This window comes from Odocoileus virginianus, chromosome 13 (assembly GCF_023699985.2).
Source record: "Odocoileus virginianus isolate 20LAN1187 ecotype Illinois chromosome 13, Ovbor_1.2, whole genome shotgun sequence".
NCBI classification, from domain to species: domain Eukaryota; kingdom Metazoa; phylum Chordata; class Mammalia; order Artiodactyla; family Cervidae; genus Odocoileus; species Odocoileus virginianus.
The window spans coordinates 7,264,912-7,284,646 of NC_069686.1; positions in this window are offsets into that span (position 1 = coordinate 7,264,912).

Sequence of the window (19,735 nt, forward strand, 5' to 3'; positions counted from 1 at the left end):
CATTTATTTTTCTGGAATTGAGCTGCAGGAGTTGCTTGTATATTTTTGAGATTAATCCTTTGTGTGTTGCTTCATTTGCTATTATTTTCTCCCAATCTGAGGGCTGTCTTTTCACCTTGCTTATAGTTTCCTTTGTTGTGCAAAAGCTTTTAAGTTTCATTAGGTCCCATTTGTTTATTTTTGCTTTTGTTTCTAAAATTCTGGGATGTGGGTCATAGAGGATCCTGCTGTGATTTATGTCAGAGAGTGTTTTGCCTATGTTCTCCTCTAGGAATTTTATAGTTTCTGGCTTACATTTAGATCTTTAATCCATTTTGAGTTTATTTTTGTGTATGGTGTTAGAAAGTGTTCTAGTTTCATTCTTTTACAGGTGGTTGACCAGTTTTCCCAGCACCACTTGTTAAAGAGATTGTCTTTTTTCCATTGTATATCCTTGCCTCCTTTGTCGAATATAAGGTGATCATAGGTTCATGGATTTATCTCTGGGCTTTCTATTCTGTTCCATTGATCTATATTTCTGTCTTTGTGCCAGTACCATACTGTATTGATGACTGTGGCTTTGTAGTAGAGTCTGAAGTCAGGCAGATTGATTCCTCCAGTTCCATTCTTCTTTCTCAGGATTACTTTGGCTATTCGAGGTTTTTTGTATTTCCATACAAATCGTGAAATTATTTGTTCTAGTTCTGTGAAAAATACCGTTGGTAGTTTGATAGGGATTGCATTGAATCTATAGATTGCTTTGGGTAATATAGCCATTTTGACAATATTGATTCTTCCAATCCATGAACACGGTATATTTCTCCATCTATTTGTGTCCTCTTTGATTTCTTTCATCAGTGTTTTATAGTTTTCTATGTATAGGTCTTTTGTTTCTTTAGGTAGATATACTCCTAAGTATTTTATTCTTTTTGTTGCAGTGGTGAATGGTATTGTTTCCTTAATTTCTCTTTCTGTTTTCTCATTGTTAGTGTATAGGAATGCAAGAGATTTCTGTGTGTTAATTTTATATTCTGCAACTTTACTGTATTTGTTGATTAGCTCTAGTAATTTTCTGGTAGAGTCTTTAGGGTTTCCTATGTAGAGGATCATGTCATCTGCAAACAGAGAGAGTTTCATTTCTTCTTTTCCTATCTGGATTCCTTTTACTTCTTTTTCTGCCCTGATTGCTGTGGCCAACACTTCCAAAACTATGTTGAATAGTAGTGGTGAGAGTGGGCATCCTTGTCTTGTTCCTGATTTCAGGGGAAATGCTTTCAATTTTTTCACCATTGAGGGTGATGCTTGCTGTGGGTTTGTCATATATAGCTTTTATTATGTTGAGGTATATTCCTTCTATTCCTGCTTTCTGGAGAGTTTTAATCATAAATGGATGCTGAATTTTGTCAAAGGCTTTTTCTGCATCTATTGAGATAATCATATGGTTTTTATCTTTCAATTTGTTAATGCTATCCCCTCTATTTTGGATTTCCTTTCCATTTAGGTCACAACAGAGCACTAGTAGAGTTCCCTGAGCTATTCAGTAGGTTCTCATTAGTTGTCTATTTTATACATACTGTCAATCAGAAAGAAAAACAAATATATTAGTGGAAATATATGTGGAATCTAGAAAAATGATATAGATGATCTTATTTGCAAAACAGAAATAGAGACACAGATGTAGAGCTCAAACATATGAGTACCAAGAGGGAAAAGAGGTGGGGGTGGGATAAATCGGAAGATTGGGATTGGCATATTTACTATTCCTGTACACTAAAATTTTCTTTACGTTTAGCCAAACCCCCTTACTTTAAGCCCATTAATTCTATTATGCTTTCTCTCTTCAAAATACTCTGTAGTTTCTTCTGAATGTACTTTGGGTTACAGAAAAAGCATATTTAAAAGTGATGTTTAAAAGTTGCTTTTAAAAGCAGCTGATAAAATAATTTTGAAAAAAAGTTCTACAGTCCCAACATCTGCCTGAGCAGCAATATATGAGAGTCTAGACTACAAGTTTGTGGCTGCATTATTCAATTCTACCAGTGTCTGGTGGGCTTATTTTGAGTGTGTCTCTTGATGAGCAGATGTTTTTAATTATCATGAAATCTAGTTTATTAAGTTTTTTCTTTTGTGTTTAATAATTTATGTGTCTGTATACCAAGAACACTTTGACCACTCCAAGATTATAAAGATATAATCCTACTCTTTTAGAAAGTTTATAATTTCAGGTTTCATATGTAGATCTATGACTCATCTTTAATAAATACAGATTATGACTTAAGAAAGAGTTATTCTCCCCCCGCCCCCCACCACCTGCTTCACATAATCAGTGTTTCCAGGAGAGCTTTTTGAAAATACTTTTCCTTCCCCAACTGAATTGCCTCAGTGCCACTATCAAAAATCAATTGACTATATGTGTATAGTTTTAAAATCTCTGTTCTGCTTCCATGAACTATTTGTAAGTCTATCTTTATGAGAATAAAATATTACTATTGTAGCTTTATAGTAAATTTGCATTTAGGTAGTGTAAGTCCCCCAGCATGATTTTTTCCCAAAATTATTTGGCTATTAAGGCCCTTAACATTACCTTATATTTTACTGCCAGCTTGGTAATTTCTACAAAAACTTCCTGAGATCTTGAAAAGGATTAAGTCTTATATCATGGTTGACAGATCCAGTGATGACTGGTAGGCACAGTTTGTCTTTGCTCTCTTTTCTACTCACCTTTCCAACTGCTTGCTTAGCCAACCATCCATATTTACCACCCAGCACAGACCTGGTGGGCTGCAGTCCATAGGGTCGCAAAGAGTCGGACACCACTTAATGACTAAACAACAGCAACAAGCCCACAGAGAGAGAACAGATTCCCCTGAGAAGCAGCAGTTCTTCCAGAAACAGACGGTTTTCAAGAAGCAGCAACATCTATGCAAGCAACAGTTTCTTGCTAAAAGTTCCCCTTTAACTGATCCACTTTGATTCTTAGTCACACACAATTTCTCAGATTTTCCCCTAAACTCTCACTCCTCTGGGCCCATGCTGAAGGGGGTTGTTATTAATTGCTATTCCTCTGATCTCTCACCCTCATCCACCTTATCCTCTTGCATCACCTCCCAGATTATGTAAACACTAATTCTTAAATTAAATATCATCTTCCCATAACTGTAGCAGTTCTATTTTCCTTATAGAATGTTCATTGATAAGACATTCAGAAAATATAATTTAATTTTTTTTGGCATTTTACCTCCTGCTTTATTAAACTTTTAACTGTTCTACTGATATCTCAGTTGGTTTTTTCTTGTAAACATACCAGCTTTGATACTTCAGCTCCTCCTTTCCAATGCATGTACCTGTTATTTTATCTTCATAATAGTTTATTGAATAATGTTAGTTCTTACATATTTAGTGATTATGGTAGAGATGCCTCCAGAGTTTCACTATAAAGTAGATGTTCCTCCCCTTGTGGTGTATTCTTTATCATATTGAAGCCACGTCCTTCTCTTGTTTGTATTGATATTACAATATTTTTTGGATTTTTGGAGACATGATCTTACCATACTTTATTCCTGCAATAATTAAACAAATTGAAACTGTTCATTAATAATATGCTGAATCATTTTTGTTTTAGAATTTTCTCTTTATATCCATAAGCATGATTCCTTTATTTAACAGTTAGTGCCCTTAAATGCAAACAAAATTCCTTCATATTCAGCTTTCATGCAGGTGTAACTGGATGAGTAGAGTGGTTGCAATAGCTGAAAGCAAGACTTTAGAATCTACCTTCGTGAGAAACAAATAGAAAAATAAAAATACATGCAAAGATGTTGGCCAGCCATGAGTGATTAAGGTACACTATGGCCATTATGGCAAGAGAGAAAGGGAAAGATATAGCCAACTGAATTCAGAATTTCAGAGGAGAGACAAGGCCTTCTGAAATGAACAACACAAAGAAATAGAGGAAAACAATAGAATGGGAAAGACTAGAAATCTCTTCAAGAAAATTGGAGATATCAAGAAAATTTCATGCAAGGATAGGCACCATAAAGGATAAAAACAGTAAGGACCTAACAGAGGTAGAACAGATTAAGAACAGGTGGCAAGAATACACAAAACTATTCAAAAAGAGGTCTCAATGACCCAGATAATCACAATGATGTGGTCACTCACCTAGAGCCAGATATCCTGGAGTGTGAAGTTAAGCAGGACTTAGGAAGCATTACTATGAACAAAGCTAGTGGAGGTGACAGAATTCCAACTGGGCTATTTAAAATTCTCAAAGAAGATGCTGTTAAATGCTGCACTCTATATGTCGGCAAATTTGGAAAACTCAACAATGGCCACAGGACTGTAAAACGTCAGTTTTTATTTTAATCCCAAAGAAGGGCAAAGTCAAAGAATGTTCAAACTACCACACAACTGCACTCATTTCACATGCTAGCAAGGTTATGCTCAAAATTCTTCAAGCTAGGCTTCAACAATATGTGAATGGAGAACTTGCATATGTTCAAGCTGGATTTAGAAAAGGCAGAGGAACCAGAGATCAACTTGCCCACATCCACTGGATCATCGAGTAATCAAGAGAATTCCAGAAAAGCATTACTTCTGCTTCATTCACTATGCTAAAGCCTTTTACTCTGTGGATGACAACAAACTGTGGAACATTCTTAAAGAGATGGGAACACCAGATAACCTTACCTGTCTTCTGAGAAACCTGTATGTGGGTCAAGAAGCAACAGTTACAACCAGGCATGGAACAACTAACTGGTTCCAAACTGGGAAAATAGTATGATAAGGCTGTATATCATCATCCTGTTTATTTAACTTACACACAGAATACATCAAGTGAAATGCTGGGCTGGATGAATCCCAAGCTGGAATCAAGATTGCCAGGAGAAATATCGGTAACCTCAGATATGCAGATGACACCACCTAATGGCAGAAAGTGAAGAGGAACTAAAGAGTTTCTTTAAGAAGGTGAGAGAGAAGAGTGGAAAAGCTGGTTTAAAATTCAACTTTTATAAAAAGCAATAGCTGGCCCCATCACTTCATGGCAAATAGAAGGGGAAAAAGTGGGAATAGTGACATTTTATTTTCTCAGGCTCCAAAATCACTGTGGACAGTGACTGCAGCCATGAAATTAGGTTGCTTCCTCCTTGGACGAAAAGCTATGATAAATCTAGATAGCATATTAAAGAAAAAAAAAAAAGCAGAGATATAACTTTGCCAACAACAGTCTGTATAGTCAAAGCTATGGTTTTTCCAGCAGTCATGTATGTGTATGAGACTATAAAGAAGGCTGAGTGCCAAAAAATTGATGCTTTCGAATTGTGGCTCTGGAGAACACCCTTGGACTGCAAGGAGATCCAACCAGTCAAGTCTAAAGGAAATCAACCCTGAATATTCACTGGGAGGATTGTCGCTAAAGGTGACGCTCCAATAATTTGGCCACCTGATGCAAAGAACCAAACCATTGGATGCTGGGAAAGATTGAAGGCAAAAGGAGAAGGGGGTGGCAGAGCATGAGATGGTTAGATAGCATCTCTGATTCAAAGGATTTGAATTTGAGCAAACTCAGGCAAAAAGATAGGACACTGAAAGATGAACTAACTCCCCAGGTCGGTAGGTGCCCAATATGCTACTGGAGATCAGTGGAGAAATAACTCCAGAAAGAATGAAGGGATGGCGCCAAAGCAAAAAAAGAAAAAGAAAAACACCCAGTTGTGGATGTGACTGGTGATAGAAGCAAGGTCTGATGTTGTAAAGAGCAATACTGCATAGGAACCTGGAATGTTAGGTCCATGAATCAAGGCAAACTGGATATGGGCAAACAGGAGATGGCAAGAGTGAATGTCAGCATTCTAGGAATCAGCGAACTAAAATGGACTGGAATGGGTGAATTTAACTCAGCTGGCCATTATATCCACTACTGTGGGCAGGAAACCCTTAGAAGAAATGGAGTAGCCATTATAGTCAACAAAAGAGTCTGAAATGCAGTACTTGGATGCAATCTCAAAATGACAGAATGATCTCTGTTCATTTCCAAGGCAAAACAGTCAATATCATGGTAATCCAAGTCTATGCCCCGACCAGTAATGTTGAAGAAGCTGAAGTTGAACAGTTCTATGAAGATCTACAAGACCGTCTAGGACAAACAGCCAAAAAAGATGTCCTTTTCATGATAGGGGACTGTAATGCAAAAGTAGGAAGTCAAGAAACACCTGGAGTAACAGGGAAATTTGGCCTTGGAGTACAGAATGAAACAGGGCAAAGGCCAATAGAGTTTTTCCAAGAGAACGCACTGGTCATAGCAAACACCCTCTTCCAACAACACAAGAGAAGACTCCACAGGACATCACCAGATGGTCAACACTGAAATCAGATTGATTGCATTCTTTGCAGCCAAAGATGGAGACGCTCTATATAGTCAGCAAAAACAAGACCATGAGCTGACTGTGGCTCAGATCATGAACTCCTTACTGCCAAATTCAGACTTAAACTGAAGAAAGTGGGGAAAACCACTAAACAATTCAGGTATGACCAAAATCAAATCCGTTATGATTATACAGTGGAATAGAGAAATAGATTTGACTGTGCCAAAGCCTTTGACTATGTGTATTACAATAAACTCTGGAAAATTCTGAAAGAGATGGGAATATCAGACCACCTGACCTGCCTCTTGAGAAACCTATATGCAGGTCAGGAAGCAACAGTTAGAACTGGACATGGAACAACAGACTGGTTCCAAATAGGAAAAGGAGTATGTCAAGGCTGTATATTGTCACCCTGCTTGTTTAACTTATATGCAGAGTACATCATGAGAAATGCTGAGCTGGATGAAGTACAAGCTGAAATCAAGATTGCCAGGAGAAATATCAATAACCTCAGATATGCAGAATGTGAAGAAAAACTAAAGAGCCTCTTGATGAAAGTGAAAGAGGAGAGTGAAAAAGTTGGCTTAAAGCTCAACATTCAGAAAACTAAGATCATGGCATCTAGTCCCATCACTTCATGGCAAATAGATGGCTAAACAGTAGAAACTGTGGCTGACTTTATTTTCTGGGGCTCCAAGACCAATGCAGATGGCGAATGCAGCCATGAAATTAAAAGATGCTTACTACTTGGAAGGAAAGTTATGACCAACCTAGAGAGCATATAAAAAAGCAGAGACATTACTTTGCCAACAAAGGTCCATCTAGTCAAGGCTATGGTTTTTCCAGTGGTCATGTATGGATGTAAGTGTTGGACTGTGAAGAAAGCTGAGCACAGAAGAATTGATACTTTTGATCTGTGGTATTGGAGAAGACTCTTGAGAGTCCCTTGGACTCCAAGGAGATCCAACCAGTCCATCCTAAAGGAGATCAGTCCTGAGTGTTCATTGGAAGGACTGATGCTGAAGCTGAAACTCCAATACTTTGGCCATCTGGTGCGAAGAGCTGACTCATTGGAAAAGACCCTGATGCTGGAAAAGATTGAGGGCAGGAGGAGAAGGGGACAACAGAGGATGAGATGGTTGGATGCCATCACCGACTCAATGGACTTGAGTTTGGGTAGACTCCTGGAGTTGGTGATGGATAGGGAGGCCTGGCGTGCTTCAGTTCATGAGGTCGCAAAGATTCTGACACAACTGAGTGACTGAACTGAACTGAACTGGGAGATAGTGGAGAAGAGGACCCCGGTGTGCTACCGTTAATGGGCTTGCAAATAGTTGGACGTGACTTAGCAACTGAACAGCAACAAGATGGTCTATATCTTTTAAATGTTACTTTGACCAGATTTTCTTATCATATATATAACTTAATACAAAAAGCCCCTTAGACCTCTACATTCTTTTCCTTAAAAAGACAGTATTTTAGGACTACCAGTCTTGTTTTCTGTCACACTACTCAACTTTGTCACTGGAGAGCTAAAACAGTCATAGATAGTATATAAATGAATAGATGTGACTGCATTCAATGAAACAGTATTTACAAAAGCAAATAGTCCACAAGCCATGGTTTGTCAACTGCTAGTCTAGATCAATTGTATACTGCATGAAAATCTCCTCAGAAATATAAAAGGATAAGCCTAATTAGCACTTCATACAAAAATGACATATCTTGCCCTTTTTAAACTATTTTTGCCTAAATTTGCTGTATACATTCTTTGGTGCCTATTTATGTTTGTCAGATCATTATTTATTCCATTACTTATTTTTTGAAGGAGTGGTAAAATGTTATACTTCATGGAAGGCAGAAGTTGTGCTAACAAATGCTTACTACAAAGTTGTTCTGGCTCGGAATTTAAGGAATTCTCTGGGCTCTCAAGCCACATCCTAAATCAGAGTTGGTAGCAAGTACAAATCTGAGGAAAATCCATGTGTCCAGCAAACTGCCATCTCAAAGAGCTCTTATCCAGGGGAAATTAAAAAGCAAACATTCTTCTAGTGTCCTACTCCTCAGTTAAGTAAATGGGAATGATTAAAGCAATGAAGTTCATCACTTCATGAAGGATGCAGGTGCAGGATGTTTCTGGCAAAGAGAAAATCAGCCATTAGACTCACTGGAAAAGACCCTGATGCTGGGAAAGATTGAAGGCATGAGAAGGGGATGACAGAGGATGAGATGATTGGATGGCATCACTGATTTGATGGACATGAGTATGAGCCAGCTCCAGAAGTTGGTGATGGACAGGGAAGCCTGGCATGCTGCAGTCCATGGGGTCGCAAACAGTGGGACACGACTGAGCGACTGAATGTAACTGAATCAGCAAACTTAGAATAGTAACAATCAGCTCGTATTTTTAACAACAGATGAGTAATATTCCCCCTACCTTTTCTTATACTTTATATTTTTATATATTAACTACTTTCTTCACATTTAAAGTTTTACAAATTATGTATTAGTGTTACTGGTCTTCCCAGGTGGCTCAGTGGCAAAGAATTCACCTATCATGAAGGAGATGCAGGTTCTATCCCTGGGTCGGGAAGACTCCCTGGAGAAGGAAATGGTAACCCACTCCATTATTCTTGCCTGGGAAATCCCATGGACAGAGGAGCCTGGTAGGCTACAGTCCATGGGGTCTCAAAGAGTCTGATGTGACTAGTGACTAAACAACAATTACTAGTGTTACTCAGTAGGTTTTACAAGTAGTAGCTTGCACTAGGACACAGATTTAAATATCCAGAGGCTAAATCTTTTGATTCATCTCCAATAAAAAGATCAGTTTTCTAAAACTAAGAATTAAATTATAGTTCTAAATTTACAATGCACTACTTGTGTCATCTTTAACAAAAACTTCATTTTCTTGGCTTCAGTTACCTTTTCCTATAAAATGAGAGATAAGATTTTGCTTTCACACATTCCAAGATTTCATGAAGATAAAAAAACATACTTTGTAAATTCACATTCAAAACTATAAACTCTTATGCAAATGTAAGATTTTGTTGAACTGTGTTCTCAATAATCTGTTGTCTTTGTTATTATTTTCTGTCTTTCAACTTATAGGTTTATTTGGTTTTCATTTCTTGGCTGCTCCCCTTGGCATGTGGGATCATAGCTCCCCAAGCAGGGATGGAACCAGGCCTTGGAAGACCCAACTAGGCCTTGGAAGAAAGGAGTCTTAAACACTGGACTACCATTCAGGATAACTATTTTTTAAATTATCATTTCTCAACATTTTAAAAATTCAACATGAACCAAGATACTCCTTTCTAACTAATGACACAGATTAGAAACATTAGAAAAGGTAAAGAATAATCAGAAAAGTTTATGATAAAGCCAACTTGAAAGTTAGACCATCTTGAACACTTAAACAAAATATAAGCAAAATTTGCAAAATAGGAATGATATAAAGTACCATACTTGGGAAAAAATTTGTACATGGGTATTCCAAAGAAAATTTCTTTAATTAGAAAATAAATTATATTGAATCATAAAAAATTAAATGTGGAAATCTTTCAAAGATCTCTTTTAATGCATTCAAATATGACCTATTTTATTCAATTGCAATGTGCATATACTTCATATAAAAAATTGCATATGCTCAAATATGCCTTTATTTTACAAACTGAAAGAAAGACTGCACTGGGATTTTGCTTTTTTCCCCTTGCTTTCTCCTCCCTCTGTTTCTACTCCTCTTGCTTCTCAAGTGCTAATGTCCTCATGGCACCTTCTAATGGAAGTCCAAAGTCTTTCACTGAGATACCACTACTTAAACTTACTCTTTCTCCAAATACGGAACCCTGAAAATGATCTCTCTCTTCCCCTGATCTTCACCACCCTCCAAAAATCCTAGTCCCTTTATACAGTTGGACCTAAAGCATCAGTATGAAATTAATTCAGTTAATCTACTTCATAATAATAAATGACAGAATTTTAACCCTTCATTGGATGTTTGCATTTTTAAAGAGGGCTTTTTACAACTATTTTTCAGAGACTATGTCACAATGAAGGACTAAATATCCAATCGAGACTACAGTTTAGGGAGTAGAGATTCATTGTAGTGTGCTCTTTAAGCTGCCAGCACTAGGTCCCCAACTTAGTGATTCTTCACCCACGGACATATTATTAAATTTGGCATTTAAACCCAGTTATCTAATTACTAATGGAAAAGGTCATTTATGCCTACCCCAATAAATGTGGAATGGTAACACAGAGCTTGACGCAGCAGGTAAAATTTGGGGAGGGTTTTTGCTTCAAAGAACAAAGGCAGACATAAGGACATCATGATCAAATCTAGCCCCACAGTGCAGAAATCTCCCTGCAGTCCATGAAAATATAATTTTTATTTAGTGTACACTGTACCGAGCAGCTACTGCAGTCTGGAACATTTAGGTCATCTGGGAGCAGTTGGTTTAGTCGGGACAAACAGTACCATATATCTTAATAGCTCTTAAGTGTATCTTTCTAATACAGTTGAGTGTACTAACCAATGTTCATTATGATGAGCCTGAGTCATCAAGAAATGGGTAAATTATGCTCAACATGCTCTGTTTATTGAGGAATGCCCTTCTACAAGAAAAATGGAAAAATCCTGCTTAAAGTAGAGAAAATCCAGCCATGGGTATAATAAAGCAGAAAGCCACTTGCCTGCTTTGTTCCTCTCTAAGGAATACTTACAAGTTCTTTCAAGAGAGAATTTGATTTAGGACAAATCTCAGGTTAGTGTGAGATTCTTGCACATACACAAGTTAACATTTTCAAAGACAGGTCACAATCCACAGGTTCCTCAGCTTTTCAAAACCACAAAAAGATCCCTGAATCACTTATTACAGGTTTTATTACCTCAGAAACCAGTTTTCCTTTTAACTTAACATTAACCCAATTAAAGGAGGGAACACAAGGAGCTGGGGCACCAAGGCAAAGGGTGATAAAGTCCCATGCTCTCTGCCACTGTCCCACCTCATGTTGCTAACTATGCATGGGTTTGCTGTTTTTCAGTTGCTAAGTCATGTCCAACTCTCTGTGACCCCATGAACAACAGCACGCCAGGCTTCCCTACCCTTCACTATCTCCTGGAGCTTGCTCAAACTACGCAAGGGTTAGTCACAATCAAGCATCTCCATAAGAACTTAATTTAATTTCAATATGAATGGGTCCACATTCTTTTTGTACTTTGGTAATATATAATGCACAAAAGACTCCCCTTGGTATTTCATCTTTTTCTATACTAATTTGATTCCTTTCAAAATAAATTTCAAATGAAGCCATTCAAACACCAACACAAATTACCAAAAATTGTGAGAAAAACTCATATTTCTAAAGTTTTTTCTGAGAACTGCTTCTCTGTTATCTTTAAAAGTTAAACTTTAAATTTATTTCTCTAGTTTTTTAATCAAATGATAGGATTAATAAATTTCAATAACAAACTTACTTCTAAAATTATATATTAAAACATTAGAGAAGGTAAGCAATGTCCAAAATGTTAGTTAAGAATCAAAAAAAAAAAAAATGATTTCAAAATCTTAGCACATCCCTATGTCTCTGAAAAATTAAACACTAGACAAAATTGACAAACTTCACAAGTCTCATTAGAATCCACACATGAGAAACAGGCAAAGTATAAATTTATGTGTGATGAGCACTGTGTGGAACTATTAATAATAAAGTTTTAAATTTTTAAGATTTAGTTTAAAATCAACCATAATGATGTTTGAAATTGTCAGAAAAATGGAAAATTATTGAAAATAAATACAACAGTATCTTATAATACCAAAATAGACTCATCTGAAAGTCTGTATGTGAGAGAAATGGTAACTTTCCTGAAGTTTACCCTCAGATTGGAGGTGATACTCCATGTAGGGTTTTTCTTTTTGTACCCTAGAGTCTCCCATAAACCAGAGTCACTAGTAAATGTCCATACTATGAGTTTATTCCTTAATATGCAGTGAGAATACAAAGTTGTTCAACAAAGTATATTTAATTCACTCTGTGCTATAAAATATACATTGTGCACATCTTAAGATATTTTGTAAAATGAATGAGCTGTAAATACAGCTTTCAGTCTACAGGTAATTTTCTCTTTTATTGAGCATATTTTCAATATTTTTACTTTCCTAGGCTACCTTCTGTTATGAGTTTGGTGGTCAAGAAATGCCAGGTTTGGGTAAGCATAGTTCTATTTAGTGGGGCTATGATGTTATATATCCTGCCACTGTGTTTTTCCTCCAGTCTTGAGCATCCCACACCAGCTTCTCATTTTCCTGCCACCTTTCAGAGTTCCCCTTGGTTGTCTCTTGTGTTACTACCAGGCTTTATATGTGTTCTTAGTAAAGAAGAGAAAGGAAAATTGGTTTATGCCACCTTGTTCTCAATATTTTTAGAAACCAAATAATTAAGAATTCATTAATTTCTTATTAAATTCTGTTATTCCCTCAGCATCAGAGAAATGGTGGAATTTTTAAGGAGGTTTCTAACATTATCTTTCAAGGAGATCTCTTGCCATAGGTATTCTAAGAATCACAACATCCAAGATAAAGCCACCATTTACTATTGAACTTAAAGGATATCTAAAATTTATATCTTTAATCTTTTAATTGACTTATTTATTTTTGGCCATGTCAGCACATGTGGAATCTTAATTCCCCAGTCAGGACTGGAACCTGCTCCCCCTGCATGGAAAACATGGAGTCTTAACTACTGAATGGCCAGGGAAGTCCCTAAAATTTGTACCTCAATTAAACTAATTTCCACTGGAGAAGTAGTTAAGAATGGAAGAGATGTAGCACATAATACATTTTCCTATATCCACCCTTGTTCATTATAGTATCCCCAGTTTATATTCACCAGTTATTACAACTGTGACTGATATGAAGTAGTGATCAATAAATAGTTGTTGAACATTTTAATAAAGGAACTAATAGAATTCCTATATGCAATTATCAAAGCAACAGGAAAAGTAAACAAACAGTAAGAAATCTATCATATAATGTATGGCCATGAATCCAGTCTTAGAAAAAGTCACCTGCTTTCAGATTATTGAGGAAGGGAGAAGGCCCAGAACTATGCCTGTAATAGTTGTGAGACCTTTAGGAGTCTATCAGACTTCTGTAGTAACCCTTGTTGGCAAAAATTAGTTAATATTTTTCAACTCGCCAAAACAGAAAACAAGCTGATATTTTCATTTCAACAATTGGAACCAAGAATTGCTATTTCATTTTTGGAATTTACCAGTAACTAATGGTTATTGTGGATCTCTTGTGAAAATCAAATACTTGCTGTTGATATATAAAATATAAGAGCCTGATTGAAAATATACAAGAACATCACCAGCAACAGGAAAATGAAAAGAATCAAATTGGAATGTTGATCCACCAGAATGTTGCTATTTCACCATGTACAAGAGAGAAGACAGGTCAACTTACAAAAGGAAGATGGAAATGCTTAGCCCATTTTTTCCTTAATATAACAGTAAAACATGGATTGAAAATAAATTGCCAAGTCCATGACCTGTTTCTACTACTGTCTACCTCTTCAAACTGGGTAAAATTAATGACATCAACTATGCCTATTTTCTGAACTGTAAAATGGGGATAATAACAATACTTAATTCAAAGGGTTTGGGAGAAGATTAAATAAACATTTAGTACATGGAAAGCATAGTGTCTAGTGTAAAGTAAGCACTCAACACAGCTGTTACACTTTTCTCCATATTTAAGAAAAGTAATACTTATCAATGAAGCATTCATTTTCTACACTGTTTTTATTCATTGAAAACATGATAACAAAGAAATTGTTTCATAATTAATTGAGGTTTTTCCTGCTTTGCTAATTTCTACAAATTTCACTTTTATAAGACTTGTGCTTTTCATCCTTAACATGCCCTTTTCAGTTTGTTCCCAAATGACTTAAATGGGAACAGTGTTATTTTCATGTTTTATGGCACAGTAATGCAATTCTGTATATCATTTAGAAAGAAACAAGACACATCTATTTGAAAATCAACATGAAACAATGCTAAATTATATACAATGTTTTGATATATAGGACATAGACTTTGTGTTATACTGTACTGTCATAAACCATTCTTATAAAAATAAAAATGAAAAGTTACAAAAATATAAGAGGTATATTGCTGCAGAATTCTAAAATTACAACATTCTAAGGAAATATGAAGGAAAAAAAGTATAGTGGCAGGTGGAAAGAGACTATTCGAAGAATACAAAGAAAATAGCATCAAATAGACAGACCAACTAAATAATAAAAAGAGTACTATATATCATATATACTCTTTTTAGCCAACAAATGAATGATACTTTATTTCTGTTCTACCCTCACTTCCATATGCTCTCATACTGAGGATTTCACTTTTATTATCTTGCTTACCATGCAAAATTCAGTAAAGGCAGCAGGTATCACAGATGAAACTTTTCTAAAAGCTAAAAGCCACCTTTCTAGTGAAGATTTTTCTTACCTTTATACTATTGCAGGATGATTTTTTAAAATTACTACTTTGTAGTTATTTTAGCAGTTTCAAGCTCAATGTTCCATTAATCATTAAAATGAATGAAAAATATAATCTTACATTTACTTGAAGATTCTATAGTGCTTTAAAATCATTTCCCCTTAGAGTAATACATAAGGCTTTTTCACTTATGAAACACATTATGAATTATTTTAACCATATAAAGTCATAAAGAAAAACAATGAAAAACAACTAGATGTTAAAATATTTAACATCTCTCCATATTTCTCCAGAATATTTTTGTGTAAACAATAAATGTTATTAGAATATCAAACCCTACCTTTCAACTTTCTCCCAAATATTTTTCTTCACCTTCTTCCCTCAGATGTTCCTAAAGTAAGGCATAGCCTTCCCAAGATACATTAATTTTATCTTTCTATATATATACATCTACCAGTAGATAATATATGCAGCTTTTCTTCCCAGTTTTTAAAGGTAATATAAATAATACTGCACATATCTGTAATTTGCATTTTATTCAAAACATGTAGACATTTATCCTTATTGATACATGCAACTATGATTCAAATATTCTTAACTTCTGTGTAGTATTTCACTGAAAATATACCACTGCGTATTTGCTCATTCTGTGTTTATGGGTGTTTTGGTCGTGTTCAATTGTAAATGATGAAAAGCAAAGCTGCAATGAATCTCCTAACAGATGTCTATTTGTCTGACATGCCAGAGTTTCTCTAGGAGATTTACTTCTGAATGAAATCTGTGGGTCAAAGATGATGACTTTCACAGTCATACTTCAAATACCATCTTCTGCAAAAACTGCCAAATTCCTCTCCACAGTGACTATAACATTTACAACACCATCAGTAATGACGAGAATTTCCATTTTTCCACATCCTTACTTGACAATCAGTCTCTTAAATTTTTGCCAAATTTGTGAGTGTAAAATGACATCTACATTTTAGTTAATTTTTAACTTTGTTTTGCTGTACTATTCCCTTAATACTACTGAATTCCATGATTATGATTATATCCATTGCTCAGTTTTTAAAAATTTTTAAATGTTTCTTATGGATTTGTTGGAGATCTTTATAGTTTCAGATATTAAACAAATTTGCATCTCCTTATGACTAAAACATAAGTTGCAATTTGATCTTATTTGTAGCTTAAATTTGATGCTTAAATCATTGCTTTTTCATAAAGGGTAGGGTATTTTTAATATTTAGGGCTTTAAGGCAGAGCTTATTTTTATAAATATTGTGATATAGGAATCTAATCTTTGATTCTCAAATATATAACCTATTGCCCAAGCAAATTAATTGGTTAGTCAATCCTTTCACAATCTTTTTGTAATGACACATTCTGGGCTCACTATTCTGTTCCACTGGTACAACTGTCTAAGCTTGTGCTATATACCACACTGTGGAATTCATTATAATTTTTAAAATACTAACATCAAGTGTGGCAAATCTCCTTAACTGTTATTTTGTATATTTTCCTCTTCCATATAAATTTCAAAATGAGCTTATAAAGAATTTTACTAGAATTCAAAATAATTTAGTAGATAAATTTGAAAAAAATTAATTTCACTTCATATTGACCTCTCTCTCCAGTATTGATTTATGACCCTCACAAATAATTAAACACTTTTACAAAGATCTTATAAATTTTGTGTTTGATTTATTCCTACATACCATAGATTAGATAGATAAGACAGAAAAATGTAGAGTATACAAAATTATACATATAGATTCTTTACCATCAGAACTACCAGGGAAGCCCCACATTACCTTTTTCTTAATTTAAGTTTTCTAATCCTTACAGTGAGTTGAAAAAAATATTACTGAATATTATAAGGTGATTATGCTGTTTCCTATCTGGACTCTCTTAGAAAGTTATCTGAAGATGTAGTTTCGATTTTTCTTTATTCTGCTTCGGACTTACTGTATTTCTTGAATCTGAAAATTCTTATCTGTTTCAAGTTCTGAAAAATTCTCATTTCCTGTTTTAGCAGTGTTTCATAAAGCGTCAGCTCCTTAGGTTTACTATATGGAATTATAACATATATAGATTAATTATATGCTTATTGCTCATTTGTAATATCATCTTTTGTTAAGTATCAGTTCAAAGCTTTTGTCAGTTTTCAACCAGGTTGATTGTCTCCCTAGAATTGTTTAGAGTTCTATATGTTTCCATCATGTGTATTCCAAAATCTTAACAGATTTTTTTTAAGTGACTTTTTTTATTTTAATGAGATTTAATTTACCCTTTTTCAATTTTATGGCTAATTTTTGCTACATGTAAGTAGATGTGCCTACTTAGAAGTAGATATTGCCTAATCTAAATTCACAAGGAATTTTTTTAAACGGTGCTTTTTTTTTTTTTATTGAAAGTGAAAGTGTTAGACGCTCAACCGTATGCAACTCTTTACAACTCCATGGACTGTAGCCTGCTAGGCTCTTCTGTCCCCCAGATTCTCCAGGCAAGAATACTGGAGTGGCTTGCAGTCCCTTCTCCAGGGGATCTTCCCCTGCAGGAATCAAATTCAGGTCTCCTGCAGTGTAGGTGGATTCTTTACCATCTGAGCTACCAAGGAGATCCAACCATTCCATCCTAAAGGAAATCAATCCTGAATATTCATTGGAAGAACTGATGCTGGAGCTGAAACTCCAATATGTTGGCCACCTGATATGAAGAACTGACTCACTTGAAAAGACCCTGATGCTGGGAGAGATTGAAGGCAGAAGGAGAAGGGTAGACAGAGGACAAGATGGTTGGATGGCATCACCAACTCAATGGAAATGAGTTTGATTAAGCTCTGGGAGTTGGTAATGGACAGGGAGGCCTGGTGTGCTTCAGTCCATGGGATCACAAAGAGTTGGACATGACCGAGAGACTGAACTGAACTGAGCTAACAAGGAATTTTTTTAAACTATGCTTTCTTTTAAAATTGAACTATAGCTATATTGTGTTAGTTTCAGGTGTATAGCAAAGTGACTCAATGATATATATACACACATATATTCCTTTTCAGATTCTTTTCCATTATAATTAATTACAAGATGTAAATATAGTTCCCTTTTCTATGCAGTCTTTGTTGTTTATCTATTTTGTATGCAGTAGTGTGTATCTGTTAATCCCATACACCCCTAATTTATCTCACTTCAATTTTGGTAAACAAGTTTATTTTCTATGTCAGTATGTTTCTGTTTTGTTAAAAATTCTTTTTTTTTTAAATTTCCACATATAAGTGATATCATGTTTGTCTTTCTCTGTCTGACTTGCTTCACTTAGTAAGATAATCTCTATGTCCACCCATGTTGCTGCAATGGCAATACTCAAGACAAAGAAATAAAAGCAAAAATAAACAAATGGGACCTAATCAAACTTACAAGCTTTTGCATAGCAAAGAAAACCATAAACAAAATGAAAAGAAAATTTATAGATGGGGAGAAAATATTTACAAATGATGGGACAAAGGCTCAATTTCCAAAATATACAAATAGCTCATACAACTCAGTATCAGAAAAAAAAAAAAAAAAAAAAAACACCCCAATCAAAAAATAGACAGAACACTGAAATAGACATCTCCCCAAAGAAGACATAGATGGCCAGCAGGCGCATGAAGAAGAGACGCTCAACTTTACTAATTATTAGAGAAAGGCAAAACAAAATAGCAATGAGATATCACTTCACACTGGTCAAAATGGCCAACATCAAAAAGCCTACAAACAATAAATGCTGGAGAGAGTGTAGAGAAAAGGGAACTCTCCTACACTTTTCGGTGAGAATGTATATTGATGCAACCACTATGGAAAACAGCATGGAGGTTCTTTAGAAAATTAAAGTTAACTTATGATCCAGCAATCCACTCCTGGGCATATATCCAGAAAAGATGGAAACTCTAATTTGGAAAGATTCATGCACCTCAATGTTCATAACAGCTTATTTACAATAGCTAGTACATGGAAGCAACATAAGTGTCTATCAGCAGATGAATGTTTAAAGAAGATGTGGTATATAGATGAAATAGAATGTTACTCAGACTTAACTATGTTATCTTAGCATTTTCTAGTTTGCTTTTACATTTAGGGTTATGATCAATTTTGAGTATTTTGTATGTTTATGTATGGTGAGATACAGGGGACACATTTCCTTTTCTTTCTCCCATATAGATATATTTCGTCCAGCAAGCCCTTCCTTCAAAAATTATCTTGGCACCTATGTTGATAATCAATTTCTTTATCTTGGCTTTTTACTCCATCCCATTGATATATGGAATATATCAAACGTATGCCAGTATAATACTGTCTTGATTTTTGTGAAATCCTCCAAGTTTGTTCTTCCTTTCCAAAACTTTTAGGCTATGTTAGGTCCTTTGCATTTCCATACACATTTTAGAAAAAGCTTCTTAAATTGTAGAGCAAATTTTGATGAGATTTCGATTGGAACTATAGTAAGTATTTTGATTAATGTGAGGGGAGTTGACAATATTGAATCTACTGATCAAAGAGCACAATTTATATTTTCATTTATTTAGGACTACTTTAATCTTTTCTGACATTGTTCAGCAGTTTTTAGGATACAGAGCTGATATATATCTTATCAAATTTATTCCTAATTATTTCATGAATATGCACACTATTTTTGAACTATTTTTAATTCAGTTTCTAGTTTTCATTGCTAATATACAGAACTGCAACTGATTTTCTATATTGACCTTATATCCTGCCAACTTCCTATCTAATTTATTTACTGTAATAGCTTTACTGTAGATTCCTTAGGTACACATTGCCTTGTAGCCTATTTAGTTATTTTATTTATTGATCTTATTGCTTTTATCAGAACTTCCACAGTGCAGAAA